Genomic DNA, 21,128 nt, shown 5'->3' with positions numbered 1-21,128 from the left:
AAGACAGAAACCAAAAAAGAGTAGATTTCAGAGTCAGAGACAGATACCCACCTGAATGCACAATATGTGGATCTGAAAGACATCAAAAAAGAGACTGCCCCAAGAACGCAATATATAGAGATACATATTATCACAAAGATAGATCAGATAGAAGAATACATTTCTCAGATAGAACTTCTCCTGACTACAGATATAAATGCAGGGAATCACCCCATTCAAAAGAAAAGAAAAGATACAGAGACAACCCTAGGGAAAACAGAAATGGATCACTATATGGAATAAAAGACAGTAATACATCAACATCAGATTCACTCAACACATGGCTCATTGACTCTGGAGCCACAAGCCACACAACTCACAATAGAAAAATTCTCAACAACTTCACAGAAAGGGAATATTACATAAAAGTAGCAAATCAAAATGAAGTTCTAGTAAGAGGAGTAGGTGACACGCATATAAAAGGTATAGGAAAAATAGAGGGGGTACTATTTATACCCGAAATTCCGCATAATATATTGGCAACTCTAAAACTAAGCATAGAAACCACGTTCTATGTAGAGAACCACGGTAGAGACCACGTTCAAAAATGGAAAAGTATTCATGTCTAAAAACAATAGGAACATAAACAAACTATTCACTAATGAAGGACTAACATATCTACTACCACAAAATAACGAGTTAATCTGTGCACACTCTCAATTAAAAAACAAAGAGGCAGAATCAGATAGTCATGAAGAGGGTAATAATATGTCAACTGTTGAAACCACTATATCAAAAAAATTACACAATAGTAAACCTATACACGACAACTGTAGCCATTTACTTCACAGAAAGTTAGGACATGCAAGTTTCCCTGTTATACAGAAAATGTTAGAATGTTCCGAAGACATAAAGGTAAAAAGTTGTAAAAATTATTTGGAATGTTCGGTATGTAAATCATCTAAGCTCAAGAACAAACCTAAGCCCAAAAAAGCCACTCGCACCACACAATCAATTTTTCAATTAGTACATATGGATGTCGTAGGCCCAATGAAACCATTGGTCAAATACAGAAAAAGATATTTCCTAACTATAGTCGATGATTACAGCAGGTTTGGGTTCATGTACACTCTTAACCATAAAAGTGAAGTTTTCAAAAAATTCAAAGAATTCTTTAAAAGAGTAGAAACTCAACATAATGTAAGAATCAAATAATGACAGACAGCAAATAATAACAGACAGAGGATCAGAATTTTTGTCTAACGAATTTACCAATTGGTTAAAAATGCAGGGAATATTACACTTTAAATCTTGTCCCTTTTCACCCTTCCAGAACGGGGTCGTAGAGAGAAAAAATGGTTTATTACAAACCATGGTTAGATGTGTGTTAGACGATGCTGGTTTAAATCAATCCTTCTGGGCAGAAGCCCTCACTTACTCTAATTATACCCTAAATAGATTATGGTCCAGTGTAATTAATAAAACACCATATGAACTCATGTACAAGAAAAAACCAAAGATTGGACATCTACAAATATTTGGCGTAACTGCGGATGTATATGTGCCTAAACAGTTGAGACACAAAGGAGAAAAAGTTTCTAAAAGACTAAGGATCATGGGGTACGAATCAGGAACTAAGGGATATCGTTTCATAGATAAAAACAACCATTTCATTGTGTCTAGATCTGCTGTGTTCCATGAACACTCTAATTGGTCTAGAATACATCTTAACGAATTATGCCCCGAGTCAGAGAACACTACACCCATTCAAAAAAAACTGAATTCACCAGTAACTGAGCCCAAGGTCATAAAGACAGGCAAACACAATTACCAAAAGGAAATTAATGAGGAATGGAAAAAGGGGCACCCTATCTTAAAAGTAGACCCATTGACTGAGAAGGAAGCAAGGTTTATGCAAGGTGATGAATCTCCTACTGATAGGCCCATTAGATCAAGTAGAGGTACAATTCCCAAAAGATTTGATGACTACGTACTATCTCTTAATGCAAAAAAATTAACACCCAATACGTATGATGACATACTTAAGTTACCTCTAGAAGAGAAAACTAAGTGGGAGGAAGCAATGAAAAAGGAGATGGATAGTTTGAAGGAACTAAATGTGTACTCACCAGCAGATCCCCCCGCGGATAAGTCCCCCATTGGTACTAAATGATATTTAAAATCAAAGAGCTAGAAGATGGCAAATTCCTGTATAAAGCTAGGTTAGTAGCTCAAGGATTTGCCCAAAGATTCCCTGATGACTATGAAGACACATACTCTCCTACTGTTAGAGCAGAAAGTGTAAAGACTGCATTAGTACTAGCTGCCATCTTAAATTTAGACGTGTATCAGTTTGATGTACAAACTGCATATCTACATGCTAATCTTGATAAGGAAATATATGTAAAGGCACCCCCTGGAAAGAATACAAAAAAGGGAGAAATTTGGCTGTTAAATACGAGTCTTTACGGATTAAAACAGTCTGGTAAATAATGGTATGAATGTCTGTCAAAAATACTTAAAGATATGGGTTTTATAGCTACTTCATCGGATCTATGTTTTTTCACTAAAAGAAAGAATAATTCTATTGAATATGTACTAATCTATGTTGACGACATATTGTATTTTGGACATGATAAAATCAAATGTGATGAATTTGCTGAACAATTGGGTAAACATTTCAACTTAAAAATATTAGGAAAAGTAAACAAATATTTAGGAGTCCAAATTGATAAAACCGATAAGGGGTTCAAATTGTCCCAAAAAGAAAAAAATTATAGAACTTATACAAAAGTGCAATATTATAAACTCAAAAACTTGCGAGACACCCATGTCAACTGACTTCACTAGAAACATGCACAACGAACATGAGCCATTTAAAGAAAACACTTTGTATAGATCTATTATTGGATCATTACTGTATATTTCTAATTGGACCAGACCAGATATCACTCTTGCTATTAATCTGTTGTCAAGACACATAAGCAGCCCTAGTGTATATCACTGGGAAGGAATCAAAAGAATTCTAAGGTATCTAAAATTTAGTGCTGATGTCTGTTTATATTTAGAACCATTCATTTCTGAAAAGCCCACTTTGACCTGTTATGCTGATGCAGATTGGGCTGGAGACCCAAAGAGCCGAAAAAGTACCTCCGGTTATGTTTTCCTTATAAATGGTTGCACGGTACATTGGTATACTGGCAAACAAAATTTAATTGCCACCTCTACAGCAGAAGCCGAATATGTTTGCCTATCTAAAGCAGTCAATAACCTAACCTGGTTTGATGATTTGTTGTCTAATATATGGGCTGAACCCATTTATCCCATTATCATCAATGAAGATAATAAAGCAGCAATAGATATATCAGCTTCCGAGGCAATAGGCCAAAGATCTCGACATATCGATATCAAATATAAGCATGTGAGACAATTATCGAGTATAGGATTTATTAAAGCTGTTCATTGCGATACTAGTGAACAAATTGCTGACATTCTCACTAAACCCTTAGCAACCAAACAACATGTATATTTAACTTCTAAATTTAATGTACATATCTAAAAACAATAATTTATTATTAGTTAGGTATTTTAGAGGGGGATTTGTTACAATTGAAAATACCTAACCTGTTTTCTGTAAATATGTATATTTGTATATAGGTTATTGTGTGATGTCACTATGCTCCTTGCCATTGGTCCCTACTTACCTTTTGCCCCGCCTCCTCTGTATATAAGTTGTTGCTCCTGTCAGAACCCCAGCTGTCCAAATGTAACCCTGAGGAAGACAAGAAATAAATAAATACCTTTGTTATAAGAAAGCCTTCAGTCTATTAAATTGGGCCTAACCAGAATAATCAAAATAAGCAACATATGTGTTGGTATTTCCTATTACTTCTCGGTATCTCTCTTATGTTAAGGAGATATTTATTTTACTCTGATCCAAAAGATGAACAATTAAATCACACAAGTTGTTACTGTTTTATTTCTGCCTTTTTGCTAGCTTGTGGGTATGTTTATTTTTCATTTGTTAATATGAACATAAATCTGGTACACCAATGAGTCAAAATATATTTGTAAAACTGTGTCTGATATTGAGCACAGCTTCTTAGGAATCAACAAATAATTATTTTATTAGAATGCCTCACTTTATAAAGCTGTATTAAAGAAACATGTGGAAATTTATCAATGGTTTACAAAAACATTACATAATTGATTACTTTATCGTTCAGATACCTATGATTTTCAGGATAACAGGTGGCATATTTTGATTAAGTATGCAGTGAATGATGCTGTTAAAAGAAATAAATATTATGTGAAGTACATAAAGCATTCTTTCAGGAATTTTCATTTTGAAGAGAGAAAAATCTGCATGAAATTTAAATTAGTGATTGTTAAAGTTTTTGTTCAGTAGCATCTCTAGGAGAGTAAACAGTTAGAGGTCTCTTAGCAATCACAACTGGAAATGGCAACTGCATAAAACATCACATTACCCTGACAGGCTTATGATATCACTTCCCATTTGATCTTTAGCAAGCCATCATAGGTTGCTAGGCAAGACATCACATGACCATAGCTTGCAACTTTTACTTCTGGCTCCTCCATTAACTTTGCTTGTTAAAAGCTAGTGATGAAGTGCGCAAACGTTGATCACATCACTGTGGTACACTGCAATGGTCATAAATGCTGGGACAGGTCATAAATTTTTTCAATGCTGTTGCAACTTTGAGTAGTCACTAAACAAGGCAGTTATAAAGCCTTGTATATGCAAAACTCATGCACAGATAAACATGGACAGCTTGAAAAACTCATGTGAGGCTTCCAGAAAGATGGCCCTGTGTTAATGCTTTAAAAATGTGCTTACATTGCACTAATACATTTTGGGAAATACCTTTTTAAGCATCTCTTTCACCTTGTGTAACCTCATTACTTTGTGTTACTATAGGGAAACATTAAATTCATTGATTCTAACCCTGTAGTTATCCATATTTTTCTTAATCCTGAATTCCATCTTGACTCATGCTGGATTTTTCTGTATTAGTCTGTAGCGCTAATGAATGATCAGTTTGTTTTAAAATTTTATACGCATTTTCCCTCTCTTCAAAATGAAGATTCTTGAAAGATGCTACTTTTCTTTCTCCAAGGTCCTCAAAGAATGTCTAATTTTGCCAATACTTCCCAAACACACTCTTTCCACTCTTTCCTCTCACTATGTGATCTGTGAAATGAAAATTTGAGTGACTGAGCAAACTATATGTACATGCAGAAGTCCCTGCTGACTTAAAGTTAAAGCACCTCTTTATACTTATTATATTGATCCCTGTTTTCTCAGAGCAAGCTTTTGTTTTGCTTTGTTTAATAAAACTTTTATAAATGAGTGCTAGCTTGTTTTGTAGGAGACAGATCCTCTTCTTTTTTCTGCTATATATTACAGATCTGGACTCTACTGTTGTTTCAATAGCAAAGCTCTAAATTAGTTCCAAAGGCTATTTTGTACATTGTCATTGTAGTTATTTATTCTGCACACAGACACTCAGACCTATATACAAACACAAACAAAACACAGTATGTTTGATAATTCAAAATATGTTTCATAAACACTCAATGCATATGAAAAAGCAAAATTAACAAGTTATAGAGACTAATTTTCATCAAGATAATTCTGCATGCTTTTACTGCTAATAAAACATTTTTGAGTTATTCTCTTCTAGTCAAAATTTTGCCTTTAAATTTCAATATGCCTTTCCCATTAAAAAAAATGATCCTAAATAATAAGTTAAATTAATTGTATCCCTGTTTATTTGTCTTTAACACCATAGTTTTGAATTAAATCTATTCAATTCATAATATAGTATCATTACAGTTCTTAGTTTAAATAACTCATCCTGCTTTCACTTCAAAGCACATATGCTGATTATTTTAAAGGGGAGAACAAACACTACACATAAAATATTAGACATATACTCACCCGTTTATTCAGTCTCTGAATTTCTTTCTTATGATTTGTTTCTACCTGTTGCTCCCACAATTTTATGAAGGCACATATTTTTATTTATAATACTTTCATTCCGTCTTAAGATCTACTTGTTTTTAAAGGCCTTTCTAGATCAGCAGTGCCTTCCTTATCAATTCACAGTGGTATGAATGAAGGAGAAATTCTTCAGTTTGTGTTTTGGATTGAATGTAGTTTTTTTTGAAGCAATTGATCGATTGATTAAATGACCAATCAAGTCATTGTCAATTCTTAACAACTATCTACATTTTCTCAATGATGATATTCCTAAACCTGGTCCATTCCAATAGTTGCCACTGTCACTGAGTGCCTTGTTGCTAGTTGTTTTCTTGTTGTTTTTCCTTTCATCCTTCCCAGGATTAGAGCTATCACCAGAGAAATAGGTCTTCACATAACATGTCTGAAATAGGATAACACCAGGTGATCATTCTCAGTTAAGTGAGAACTCTGGATTGATTTGAAACAACGCTTAATTTTTTTTTTAAAAAAAGATTTTCTTAAAACTAACGTTTTGATGAAAAATATATACTACAAAGTGTACAACAGCAGAAATTATTGCACTAAGAACCATTTTATGGAAATTACACTTTTTATAAAACACATTCATTAAATGCACACAAGGAATTACAAGCACACATCATGTCAATATTTTTGCCAATATTTTTAAAAGGTTACAGTTATTTTAAAAACAGAACAAATGAACCAGAACAATTAAGAAAACAAAAGAAATACAAAACAGGAATGGTTATCGTTTCTCAATATTTTTGTTTAAACAGCAGCTGCATTGGTCAAGGAAAATATGCATATATAAACCAGTAGAAATTTTACATTATAACTGAAGGTTTACAGAATAGTAACAAACACCTGAGGTTATAAGAATTCCTCATCAGATAAATAGGGTAGAATACAGAAAACAGGGAAGGGGACGAAAATATGCTTGGTGCTCAAACTATGCATGTATGATACATTCTTAGATGTGTCTTCAAAATGTAAATTGGTTCTTATTAAGTGGCAGATGCTAGTCCAAACAGATAAAGAAGAAACGAGCAAATTATTGCTTTACTTTACCTCAATTTCTAAAAAAAAATTCACATATTAATTAAACCCAAAACTGAGATGACTTTCAGATACTTGTTCCTTTCTAAGACAGTATATTCACTAATATGCACTACATCCAACCAACAAACTGTTGTGACATCACAACACATATACCTAGTGACAGTTATGGTATTCTCAGTCATGGAGGAAACGCTGGGGGGATGTGAGGGATGTGACTTATCCAGTAATCCTAGGACCGAGTCTACCAGCTAAAAGAAGTCCCGCCTGTACCCAGTTTTTCGACTCGGTCTGGTAGAGGACAGTCGTGTCTGTTAAGCTCTCCCTATTAACTACACGTGGGGAGAGCTTTTTGGCTATTTTCTGCTATTTTGTGCTCATTCTGCTCAGTTCTACTTATTTTGCTGGCGTTTTAAAGCGGAGCGGCAGGACTTAATTGGAATCAGCTGGGGAGCGCTAGGAGCGTTCCGGCGGCCGTGAGCAGCCCCGTGGCAGCGCGCATGTGCGGAAGCACCGCCGCGCTTATTAGCAGCAGTTTCCTGCCCTTTGGGGCCATTTGGGAGGTTTCCTTGCCTCCTGCATCTGTTGGAACCTTTTGTTGCTGCAAGTTTTGGCGCGAGGCTTTTCCGCGTCTAATTTTGCCGCACCTTTAAGCCATTTGGCTAGCGGCTATTTCCAGCTCCCATTTGGCCATCCTGACTTCTGGCTCCATTCCAGCTTCTCTCCTGGCACAGTGAGTTACCTGAACCACCAATTATTCCCTGTGTGTGTATTTTAAGGGTTATTTCTCTCTTTTTGGCCTTAATTTCTGAAGCTGTGAAGGTGTTTTCCTGCTCCAAAATGGCGGATGCAATAAATCCCAGAATAAAGGGAAAAGGGGCCATACTTCTGATCCTAAGGAAGGATCTTCAGGGGATCCTGTTCTTTCCAAGGTAGCCAGAGTTACTACTACATCCACTCATTCCAAGAGTGCTAATCCTGCTGCATCATCAAGGGAAGAGTCCAGGAGGCATAAGGCCATGGAAAAGGCCTTTCAGAAGGCTGCATCGGAGGCCTCTAAAGTTTCATCTCCTGCTGTGGGGCCCTCTAAATCCTCTGCCCCCCCCCACTTCCAATGTGGCTGTTTCCCCTTCTTACATTCAAATTGAACATGATTTTTCTCCTGATCAATCTACTCAGGGTGAGAGTGTGGCTGCTGATGCTTCTTCTGTATTTCCTTCTGCTAGGCCCCTATCTCCAATTGTGACTGTTCCTGCCCCTCCCAGGCAAGAACCCCCTGAAGTTCCAGCTCCATCTGGCAATCAAGGGGCTGAGGCTCCTCTAAGCTTGACTCCTGCCTTGGCAGAGCTTATTTCATTATCCATTAGGCAGGGTATTGCTGAAGGCCTGCAGCAAAGGGCCTCTTCTGAGGCCTCCAGTTATGTGAGTCAGCAGAGTCGTTCTGTGAGGGCCCAGGCTGTTGTTGATCCTGTGGACTGTGAGGAAAGGGAGGATTCCCAGGAAAATGCAAGTCAAGGTTCCCTATCTGAAGGAGAAATTGCCCTGGATCAAGATCTCTCTGATGATGAAGGTCTGGAACCAGACCAGCCTTCTTTCATTTGACTCTTCAAACCTCAATTACTCAGATCCTTGTTATATAAAGCTCAAAATGTTACGGGCCTGTGCAGTTCTTCTTCTTCTTCCACTCAAAAGGAGGCTTCTACATCGTCTTCACAGCATTCTTCTTCATCATTATTATTTCAGGAGCCTTCCATTCGTACAGAGGTGGTTCCAGCTCCCAAGCTGTTTTCTGATGTAATCCAAAGACAGTGGTCTTCTCCTAGCTCTGGCCCTATTCCTAACGGTCTAGATAAAAGATTTTACAATATGGCTTCTGAATTTGTTAACATTCTTCAAGTTCTCTCTGTAGATGCTCCTGTGGTTGCGCTTTCTTCAGCTTCTCCTATTAGTGGTCCGTCAGAGGAGTCTCTGCATCCTGAAGACAAGAAGTTTGAGCGCTCCTTGGTCAAGGATCACCAGGCTTCAGCCTGGTCCATTCAGGCCTCTTCGGCCGCTTCCTTTTTTAACAGGGCTTCCATACTCTGGCTTCGTCAACTACAAGAACGGCTGCCTTCTTCTGATGTGTGATCTCACCAGGACATCAACAAAATCCTGGCTGCCGTTGAGGTTTCTGCTGATGCCACTCTGAATGCGGCCAGGTTTTCAACGAAGGCTATTGGGGCTTCAGTGACATCACGAAGGCTTCTTTGGCTTCGGCAGTGGCAAGCGGATGCCCGGAACAAGTGGAGGCTTGCTTCGGCTCCCTTTTCAGGGAACAAGCTCTTTGGCTCGGCATTGGATCCACTTCTCATCAAGACAAAGGATCATCGCAAGATTCTGCCTTCTCTATCAAGGAGATCTGATCTTCGTCAGCAGAGTTCTTTTCGATCCCATTCCTTTCACTCTGACTACTCTTCATTCCAATCCAGGCCTCAATGTTATTCTCAGCCCAGGGGTGGACAACAGCAGGATTTCCAGGTCAGGTAGGGGTCCCGTTTCCCTTCCCGTAGGCCCTTCAGGGGAGGTAGGGGCCGCCCCTTCCGTAGATCCCATGAGTTCCCCCTTACCTATCCCTGACTCCATAATTGGAGGTCGGTTAGCATTCTTTGCTGACCAATGGGATATTTCAGTTTCAGATCCTTGGATTAGGCGTACAATTAGATTTGGTTTATCCCTTGATTCTCTTCTGTTCCCCCTAGCTTGTTTATCAGGTGCCCGGTTTCCCATGTCAGAACCAAGAGAGTTCTGCTAGAAGAGGCTATTCAACATCTTTTGGATATTAGGGCTGCTCAATGTGTTCCTCAGGAGGAAGTCTGCCACGGCTTTTATTCTCGTTTATTTTCAGTTCCCAAGGTTTCAGGAGGCTGGAGGGCCATATTGGATATTAAATCCTTGAACAGATATATAGTCTATTGTCGGTTCAAGATGGAATCCCTCCAGACTATTCTCCTTTCTATCCGCCCAGGTGATTTTTTTGTCCTCCGTCGACTTGACGGAGGCATACCTTCATGTGCCCATTTTTCCTGAACATCGGAAATATCTCCGTTTTTGTTATCAGGGTAGGCATTATCAGTATAAAGCCCTTCCCTTTGGCCTCTCTTCAGCTCCTAGAGTTTTTACGAAGATCATGGCTTCCTTATCGGGCTATATGAGATCATTTCCTGTTAGGGTTTTATTTTATTTAGATGATATTCTTGTTTTGTCTTGTTCAGAGGCCCGGGGTGACAGGGATGTTCAGGTCATCCTTCAAACCCTGCAGTCCCATGGGTTTTTGGTTAATTGTTCTAAGAGCAATTTAGTTCCTTCCACTTGCATCTAGCATTTGGGAGGTGTTATTGATACTGTCGGGTTACAGGTTTCCCTTACACAAGAACGTCAGGACAGTATAGTTGAATTGGCTGGTCAGGTTAGAGCTTTGCATTCTTCTTCCCTCCTGGGTCTTTCCCGCTTGTTGGGGAAGATGGTCTCTGCCTTTGGGATCACTCCCTGGTCTCGGTTTCACAGCTGGGAGCTTCATGGTTTTTGCTTCTGTTTCAACGGTCTCACAGGAGTACGTCACTGACCAGAGTTCCCTTGACCCCAGCGGTTCTTCGGTCCTTGGCCTGGTGGACCTCTTCAGCACTTGCTTGGGGGTGGCTGTTCAGGGATCCTCAGTGAATGAGCATCACCACGGACGCGAGCCTCTTCAGATGGGGGGCTCACTTGGGGTCTCATCTGGCTCAGGGGTAGTGGTCGGTCCAGGAGAGAGGCCTTCACATCAACATCTTGTTGCTCAGAGCTATCTTCCGGGCTCTTCGCAAGTTCGCTCCTCTCCTTCAAGGTCTGGATGTCTTGATCAGGACAGACAACATAGCTGCCACATCAACCAGCAAGGAGGGACCCACTCCAAGGACCTCATGAGGGAAGCTTCCCGTCTCCTCAGGTGGGCGGAGAGTCACTTGGCCTCCATACACGCCTCTCACATCTCGGGGTTGTCAAATGTCCAGGCGGATGCCCTCAGTCACTCTGTGGTGGACCAGACAGAGTGGAGCCTCGATCCACTTCTGTTCCAGGACATTGTGACTTGCTTCGGTCTTCCAGCAGTGGACCTCTTTGCGTCCCAATCCAACCATCAGTTTCCGAGATTTTACACCAGGTTTCCTGTCCGGGGGGCCGAGGCTGTGGACGCCTTGATCAGCCCGTGGCCCTGTGGTCTTCTTCTCTATGCTTTCCCACCTCTTCCCCTCATCTCCAGGGTCATCAGGAAGCTGTTGCAGGAACAAGCCGAGCTCGTCCTTCTGGCACCCTTCTGGCCCAGACAATCGTGGTTTGCAGATCTGGTGGCTCTCTCCGTCGCACCCCATTGGCAGATTCTGGACGACAAGATCTCTCTGTGGCAAGGCCGCCTAGCTCATCCAGACCCTCAGTGGCTCCGGCTGACCGCTTGGAGGTTGAGCGTTCCTCCTGTCCACAGCCAGGGTCCCTTCCGAAATAATCTCTATGATCCAGGCTTCTCATCGAGAGTCGACCAACTGTATTTACAATGCCACCTTCTCTGCCTGGTGTTGCTGTAAAAAGATTCTTCCTACTGCTGCTTCCATCCTTGACATTCTGGGCTTTCTTCAGGATGATTTCAAGTCGGGACTGTCTCCCAATATTCTCAGGAGACAAATCTCTGCCATATCTTCTATCCTTACCTGCAGCACCTCGGAGTCTGTGTTCACTCACCCTCTTATCCATTCATTCCTCAGAGGCGCTTCCAATCTACGTCCTCCAGCCGTTCATCGTTTTCCGACCTGGGATCTGAACAAGGTTCTATTGGCTATTACTGGTCCTCCCTTTGAGCCTCTTCGGGAAGTCTCTCTGAAGTTTTTGTCATTTAAGGTGGCCTTTCTCGTAGCGATTACCTCGGCTCGGAGGATCTTGGAGTTGGCCGCCCTCTCAGTTCATCAGGATCTCTGCATCTTTCATGCTGATCGAGTGGTTTTACGGTTAGATCCAGCCTTCATTCCAAAGATCAATACATCCTTCCATTGTTCTCAAAAAATTATCCTACCCAACTTCTGCCCTTCCCCCCGTCATCGCCTGGAGAAGGTATGGCACAAGCTTGATGTTCGTCAGGCTATCAAGGTTTATGTCTCCAGGACTTCTTCCTTTCATCATTTTGAGGCCCTCTTTGTGTCCTTCCAACCCCAGTCCATGGGATTGAAGGTCTCCTCCACTACCTTGGATCATTGGCTCAGGGCCTCCATTTCCTTAGCTTACCAAGCTCAATCTTTGCCAGTGCATCATGGCATTACTGCCCACTCTACCAGGAGCGCGGCTACTTCGGCTGCCTGGTCTACCCAAGCTTCTCTTGAGGAGGTCTGCCGCGCTGCTACATGGACTTCTCTGTCTCCATTTATCCGACATTACCGGTTGGATGTTTATGCATCGGCGGAGGCTTCCTTTGGATGATGGGTACTGCAGAGGGTATCTTCACAGGACCACGAGCGGTGCCAGCCTTCTCCCTCCCAATAGGTACATGGGCTTTGGTATATCCCTCATGTGACCAGCATTTCCTCTGTGACTGAGAATGGGCGTTGATCTTACCTGATACACCATTTCTAGTTCACTAGGAAACGCCGGTCACCCCCTCCCGGTTGGTCCGGCACCTCTCGTGCTGGACTGTGGCTGTTGGGGGATGGGGGAGGGTCCTGGGGATTTTTTACTTCTCTTTTATCTTTACAGACACGACAGTCTACCGTACGTCCTAGTCTCAAACTGGGTACAGGAAGAGGCGGGACTTCTTTTAGCTGGTAGACTCGGTCCTAGGATTACTGGATAAGTCACATCCCTCATGTGACCAGCGTTTCCTAGTGAACTAGAAATGGCGTATCAGGTAAGACCAACGCCCAATTTAGATTGCTGAAACTCATGCTTTGTTACTTTATAAAAAGCAGAATAAAAGGAAACAGACATATGTATACATTTATGTAAATGCTGGTTTTAAACTCATTTCATGTAAGAAATAGGTGAGGGTGACTAAGGAACCACAGTTATATAAGTAACTCAGTAATTTCTAACTAAAGGCTGTCTTTGAAAATCTGAAGGGTAAAAAGTAGCATAAAATATTTCTGTGTATTTGCAATACAGTACATGCATATTATTTGTCAGAGAAATTTAATCCAGAAGCACCAAATGAAAAAGAATATATCAAAAGCATTGAAAGAAAGCACAGTATTGTGCAGCTTCAAAGCAAAATCTCAGACAAACCTTCAGTATGAATATGGTACCAATTTTCTGAAACTAGAAAGCTTCAAAAGTTTTTGTTCACTGTGACTAAAAGACTTGTGCACCCATGCTCTTTCAGTGAACTATAGAGGTAAAATAGCTTAAACTTGGAAACAGAATAGAGAATAAAAGAAGGGATCCAAGGGCAATGAATTTGGTCAAATATATCAAATAATGTGTAAGGCTATGACTATGGTAACCAAGCAACCAAGCTTTAAAATACTCATTTATTGCCATGGGGAAAGGTGACATATGTGATGTAATTCTCTTCTACATTCTTGGCAGCAAGATTTTCTCTCAGCTGTAATCTCTAAAGCATTGCTTTAATTGCATGATAAACAAGGGGAAGAATGCAGCACAGCATATGAGAAGGTACAAAGGTTCATTAAATTCTAATCCTTGCTGAGACAGTATTATGGGGTCTACCATATGTTTAAAACAATGTGACAGTATTCATCCATAAATGTCATATCCTGTGGTACATATGGACATAGGCAATTTCTTTCAGATAATGCTGAAAGCATCCTAGTTCTCTGTGCATTAAGCAGTATTGCCAAGAATTTATAAAATGGCTTATAAAGATACCACTATGTCAAAAATCACCTATCTGCTTAATGTAGATAAAAATCAGTGAGAAGAAATATGTAAATGATTCTAATTAACCACTTTTACACTTTCAGGAATTAATATAATGATAAAATGTTGAAATATTGTATTTGTTTCCGAAGAAATTTAATCTAGATGCAAGTGATATGTGAGGGATACTGAGAAGTATCTCCAGATGTCAACTACCTATGGATTTTGTAAAACACATTTCATTCCCTACATGTAATGGAACATAGAAAGCTTTTATGTCACATTACTTGCCATCTGGAATGTTTGACTTGCACTGATTTTCAACATGCAGAGTAATTCATTAATATGTTGAACTATGTAAAATAATTGTCCTGTTTTAAATAAGTAAATAGCATTCTAATCATGAAGAAAATTGGAATTGGGAAAGTGCATACAAGAGTTTGTCTTCAACCATTTTACAATTTTGATCCATCTGGCAGAACGTTATTCTACATTGTCTGGCAAGAGCAATAGTTTTAGATAAAATATTCTACATGTGAAAGAATATTATGTCACCATGTTATGCTTTTCCTCCAATGTTAATTGCCAGAAAAGAACATAATGCTCTATGTAAATGTATTAATAATAGGGGAAAACTCCACTTTATTGTATTTGTTGTGCCTTTGAGCCAAACTAACTTTCCATGCAGATTACAACAAAAATAATCTTGGCTTAATTTAGAACAAAAGTTTGCTTCCTGAGAAACAATTTATCACAGACTTGAGAACATCTGATGAGAATTCTTTTATCTACTGTGTTCAATCAACTCCTCATAAATACTGCTCAGCACGGAATTGAACAGATGGGCCTGTGCTGTAATTTTAAAAAATAGGGGGGGAAACCATCCAAGTCAGAAATTAGCAAGAGATGGTATAGTTAGAGGACAAGCTGAGAAGATGAAGTGGTAAGATATTAGAAGTTCATTTGGAAAAGGCTTAAAATAAATATAGGGTCTTCCTTGGCAATGGTGAAGCAATTTTATTTTGAATAATTTGTGACAGATTCCAGGCTGCTTCATCTGAGATAAAATATTGGTCCCTTGAAAGAGATGGAAAGAAACCTGTTAGCTATAAAAAAAAAAAAACTTATATGACTCTACAGTGAATCGCTTCACTCACTAAGTAATCCCACATGCAAAGTAATTTTGATTTGGGACCATCAAAAAGCCCTTTGTTTTTTATTAGTTTATTTAACAAGCTTTTGTTTTAACCTTTGACTGTGAAGGAAATATGTTAAATTGTCATCTAAGTAATGAAGAGAAATAAAATGAGGTCCTGATTTATGATTTGCATCCTGGAGTAAAGACATGGCCCTTGTATGACCTATGTATGATGTACAGCAGACATTACTCACACAATCTTATCATCACTGTGTGTAAATAAAATTTCTTCCGCAAATAATAATATCAAAATTTTTATCTAAGGATTGCCTGGATAGGGATTAAAAACAGGCAAGATGGCAGAAGTGATGTCATGATCCAAGCCCAATCTTTTGTGGAATGCCACATGGCTCAATATTCTCTCCCTTCCTGTATAACATTTACAGGAAATCACTGGGTGAGTCTATCCACCAGTTTAGGGTCCCATATCATCAGCATGCTGATAATATCCATTTATAATTTTTGACTCCAGGTTGGCCAAGTCAGGCTGTCAAAATTCTGTCTCCATACCTGGATTGGGGGACATCAATTCTGAATCAATCCTATTCAGACCAAGTAACCATGGCTGTTGGAACCACAGCCTCTGGGGACTTTCCATCTCTACTCCTGAATGGGGCTGTACTTCCCAGCCAGGATGGTTTGCAATTTGGGTTTTGTTTACACTCACAGTTTAAAAAGCAAGTGCAGATGTGTCCAAGAGAGCCCTTGCTCAGCTCCATCTGATGTTCGAGGTGCATCCTTTCCTGGATCAGTCTGTCCTTCACTTATTCGTATATTTCTCATTTCATAGCATGACTATTGCTAGGTCCTCTGGGTGGGGCTCCCCTTCACGACGGTGTAGAAGATATAACTGATCTAGAATGCAGTAGTATGAGTAGTGATGGACTTACTCAGAATGCCCACATATCACTCTGTTCCATGAGCTGCACTGGTTGCCAATGTGTTTCTAGGTGCAATCCAAGGTATTGCCTATAAAACTGTACATGGTGCACAGACCATGATTTCTGATCATCCAGTAAAATCTAGCAAAATGGGCATATACTGAAGCCTTTCAATTAAATAGTATCACTTTTTAGAAGCCAGGAAGCATGCCTTTTCTGTAGACATGATTTTCTATACCTGCCATCTGGAATGAGGTTAATCCTGAGATCTCCACACTTCCAGAAAACGTGGCTCCCAAGCCATGGAATAAAGTAAATGGAACTTCCCTGTTTGTGATGTTCTATATGCATTGTTTTGTTGTTGTTTTTGATTATCTTATGAGTAATTTGTAGTAATTATGTACAAGTTCCAGTTATTTTTTGAATTTTGTTTATTTTTATGTTACTCTTATTGTTGTGAACTGCCTAGAATCAATTGGAGTTAGGTGGGATCTGAATTGTACAAATAATTAAAGTTTACGTTGTGATTCGCCAATGTGCCTATTTTAACCTTTCTGCATAAGACAGTGCCTTACACTGAGCCTTATTTAGAAATATGCAAAATATCTTTATTTAAATATGTTCCAGCCTCAAAATGAATATTCTAGGCTTCAGACAAAACATCCCTGTTTTGCTGAAACATTTGAGGCAACCATGTATGGTTCTGTGATTAAAGTATTCTGAGCATTTGAGATTAATTTGATATTTTGTGACTTGTGAATGGCAGTAGTTGGAATGGTATAGTATGGATTGTGGAAAACGAAGCAGTTAAGCACACAGAAAGGAAATGACTGTTTGCAGCTGCATGTTTACCAACCTGCTGGATAAGTTATTGCTGTTTTTAACAAAATACTTGCTATGGAGTTCCCAGGTGGATTTTGCATATGTATTATTTGCTTGCTTCCACAAGCAAAAATCAAGTATAGGTAATCAGAATTATGAAGAGTTTTGAAAAACCTGCCAATGTTTTCATGTATTCATTTGTATATCTAATTCAAATAAATAATTATTGGTTGGATACGGTTGGACAAAGCTAAAGTTTCTTTCCTTGTATCCTACTGTTGCTGTTCTTTTATGAGTCATTTCTAATTTATGGATTTCAGAAAGTAATAATTCACAGGCCATCTCCTGTTGTTTTATATCGCAAGCCACTTTTCTAACAAAGGAGTCCCTGATGAGGTTTTTCATGACATTCCATATTCTTGCTTTAGATAGCTCAAGGGAAGCATTCTTCTAAATCTACTCTTCAGTCTTTCCTGAAAATTTGGCTGAGATAGATTGTTCTGTTGAAGAGATTATTTATTTTCCATATAATAAAGATCAGTTGATATCCTGCAGGTTGGAATAAAGCAATTATATGTAATTGTATAATCTCTATGGGATGATGTTATTCATTACTTCAAATTTTAAATCTAACAAAAAAAAATCAATTCTGCAATACATACCTTCTCAGACAACGTAACAAAAATGATGTTTAATTATTACATTGCTACATTTTCTTAGATCAGGTAATTCATACTTGTCAAAAACTGATGACGCCAAGAGGTCTCACTAATTTATATAGCAGTGATGGCTAACCTTTTTGCCATCACGTGCCAGGAGCGGGGGGGAGGTCGCGCATGCGCATGCCCACACACATAATTTTATGCGCCCTGCCCTTGCACATGTGCATGCTCCCCCCTGCTCCCCCCACTCCTGGCATGCGATGGCCCGGTAGGCCCGTTTTTCTCTCTCACCAGGCTCCAGAGCCTCTCTAGGAGTCTGGGGAGGGCGAAAACAGCCTTCCCCACCCCCGCCAGGAGGCCTCTGGAGGCCAAAAATGGCCCGTTTGCCAACTTCCGGTCCCACCGGAAGTTGGCAGTCAGACCATTTCCTGTCTCTGGAGGGTGGGGAAGGCCATTTTCACCCTCCCCAGACTCCTAGAGAGGCTTTAGTGCCTGGGGACAGCAAAAAACAGGCTTTCTGGTCCCACCAGAAGTTGGCAAATGGGCCATTTCCAGTCTTCAGAGGGCCTCTGGAGGGTGGGGAAGGCTGTTTTCGCCCTCCCCAGACACCTACTGAGAGAGAAAAATGGGCCTTCCCCACCACCCTCCGAGGTCCTCCAGAGGCAGGAAACAGCCTGTTTCCCTACTTCTGGTGGGCCCAGAAGAGCCGAAAATCAGCTGGCCGGTGTGCACATGTGTGCCGGAGCTGAGCTCGCGTGCCCACCAATATGGCTACGTGTGTCACCCATAGGTTCGCCATCATGGTTATATAGTAATACATAATTCTTGGAATTCCAAATTGTTTTTATTTTAAGAAAAAAAATATGTCTATAACTTAGATCTATCTCCTCAATCTAGGATGCATGCGATTAAATTTCCTGAAGTCTAAGGATCTATACTGTAGTGTGTTAAATTAGAAAGTAGATATAATCCATATGTGGAAGCAGAAGCTTGAACACTAGAAGTAAGGAATCTCAGAGCAGATAAAATCTTAAAATGTCCTCAGTTTTTAAAACTGACAAATAGGAGAATTTTTTTTCATCATTATGTTTATAATAAAAGCCTCGGTGGCACAGTGGTTAGAATGCAGTACTGCAGGCTACTTCTGCTACCTGCTAGCTGCCTGCAATTTGGCAGTTCAAATCTTGCCAGGCTCAAGGCTGACTCAGCCTTCCATCCAAGGTGGGTAAAATGAAGACCCAGTTTGTTGGGGAAAATATGTTGACTCTGTAAACAACTTAGAGAGAGCTGTAAAGCATTATAAAGTGGTATATAAATCTAAGTGCTATTGCTACTTAAGTGAAAAAGAGACTGACCCATGCCATAAATCATGACCTGCAGTTATCTTCATTATTATAAGAACGTTTTTGCAACTGCAATAAAAGCACTTTATATAAACTTTTGAGCCTGGATATATTAATCACACAAACACAAATATATAGAAATATTGAATGACTGTATTGTAAAGAAAATAAAATTGATGTGTCCAGATAGAAACTTCAGTTTCATTGCAAAAATACTGCAGTCTTGATAAATACTACATACTCCAATACTGTTCACAGTAATTAACACAAATGTTTTATAGTTTTACAAAATGTCAATGCCTTAGAATTGTAATGGATAATGGATTATATAAAACAATTCACTTCAGAATTTATATATTTAGGTTCTACATAGAACATTTTATCCTTCTAAGGTACTGAGATTAAAATTTGCAAGCAATGTGATCAAATTTATGAGATTAGTATTCCAATGGTTGAAGAATGCTGAGTTGGGAAAAGGTAATTTAGAGAATATATTATAAACTAGCCACAAGAATTAATTTTTCACCAACTTTTTCCTTTTCCTTGAAATGTAATGAATTGGTTCTATGTTATAAATATTTTTTATTTTAATTCTGATTTGGTTGTTTGACTCTTGTAAGGCTCCCTAAATCACATTTGTGAGATGGCAGCTATATAAATTGAGTAATAGTATTTTAACATCTTCCCACTAGGTTTCTGAATTATTTTGACTAATTAATTAATTGATCAATTAAGTGTATACGGCACTCAGATCACTATCAAGCAACTCTGGGCAGCTTACAACATGATTAAAACAATAATATAAAACATTAAAACATTAAATACTAAAATTAACAAAATTAGCTAAAATAGGAACAAGTATACAAATAGGGTGACAGTCGAGCCTGCTTTTTAATCCAGTAATCACCTCCAATATGGAATCTTCTGTATCTAATCATTGTTCTCTTTAATAAGCCATTTTTAATTCTACATATATATATATATGTAGAATATATATATTCAATTAATTTGATTTTAATTAATTTGATTTTTCTGTCTTCTAATTCTTAGGTGCTCCTAGAGATGCCTTTTAATAATTTGAAGAAACAGCAACACAAACAAATCAGAAATTCAATAACTGCATTAGGAAGAAATTCTAGTTGCTCAAGGTAATGGTTTGAAGTCTGTTTTGTATATCTAATACTGCACATCTTTTTTTGTCACAATAGTGCCAAAATCTAGGATCACAATCCTGGTTTACTTTCTTTTGTCAATTTGTGTCAAAATTTTAATATATTAGAATAATTTATGACACTAAATTTATCTTAGTAGCAAAAAATAGTAGCACTGTAATTAAAGTGTCTTTGGCAGCTTTATTTTCAAGAGTATTCAATTCAAGGCTGTAATTCATCCATGTTGAGCTACCTAATAGGAAAAAACCCCAACCAAAATTGCTTATATTAAGCTGTCTCTTCGTCAGAGGAAAGAACTATCTTTTACAGCTACTCTGTTTTGCAAAAATACAAAAGTTATAAAATTGCAGCCTGTTTTGCATATCTAATACTGTATGGGTTATCATCTTTTTGTCATAATAGTGGACAAAGTCTAAGATGACAATCCTGATTTACTCCCTTTTGTCAATGTGTGTCAAAATTCTAATATATTAGAATAATTTAGATGCTAAATTTATCTTAGTACCACAAGATAATAGCACTGTAATTAAAGTTTCTTTGGCAGCTTCATTTTCAAGAGCAAGCAATTCAAGACTGTAATTTACCCACATTGAGCTGGCTAATAGGAGAGGAAAAAATCCCGACCCAAACTGCTTACATTAAACTGTCTCTTATTCAAAGGAAAGAACTCTCTTCTATAGCTCCTTTGTTTTGCAAAGATAAAAAAGTTATAAAACTGTTGATTAAAAAACCATTTGGCATCTTATTAAGTGAACTATAATCTATATTCAGCTTTGTTTAACAAGAAGATAAGAGAATCCTATTGTTCTATTCTAATGACTTATATCTGTAATATTGCCTGGCTTAGAACTCTCTTTGATGATATAGCATAGCTGTTAGTACTATTGATTGGATTCACAAATAGCACTAAACAATGATTTGCTTTAATCTTGATTTGGTGAATGAACACAATTAGCTGAGTTGACATAATATACTAAACAGTGGTGGATTCAAATTTTTTACTACTGGTTCTGTGGGCATGGCTTGGTGGACGTGGCATGGCTTGGTGAGCGTGGCAGGAAAAGGATACTGTAAAATCTCCATTCCCACCCCACTCCAGGGGAAGCTTACTGCAAAATCCCCATTTCCTCCCTAACAGCTG

General features: G+C 38.8%; 1 long non-coding RNA gene across 1 annotated transcript in view; it reads left to right on the top strand.

Moving 5' to 3' along the window:
• The window catches only part of LOC117655494 (uncharacterized), a 60,962-nt gene that overhangs the window by 9,325 nt on the left and 30,509 nt on the right, over positions 1-21,128 (top strand). Inside the window, exon 2 of the long non-coding RNA XR_004588684.3 lies at positions 19,866-19,963. This is a non-coding gene — a long non-coding RNA (uncharacterized LOC117655494). The remainder of the gene's footprint in view (positions 1-19,865; positions 19,964-21,128) is intronic.

This window comes from Pantherophis guttatus, chromosome 7 (assembly GCF_059756535.1).
Source record: "Pantherophis guttatus breed Tessera chromosome 7, ASM5975653v1, whole genome shotgun sequence".
Taxonomy (NCBI): domain Eukaryota; kingdom Metazoa; phylum Chordata; class Lepidosauria; order Squamata; family Colubridae; genus Pantherophis; species Pantherophis guttatus.
The sequence above is the reverse complement of the archived record's forward strand: the minus strand, read 5'-3'. Positions and strand labels throughout refer to the sequence as shown.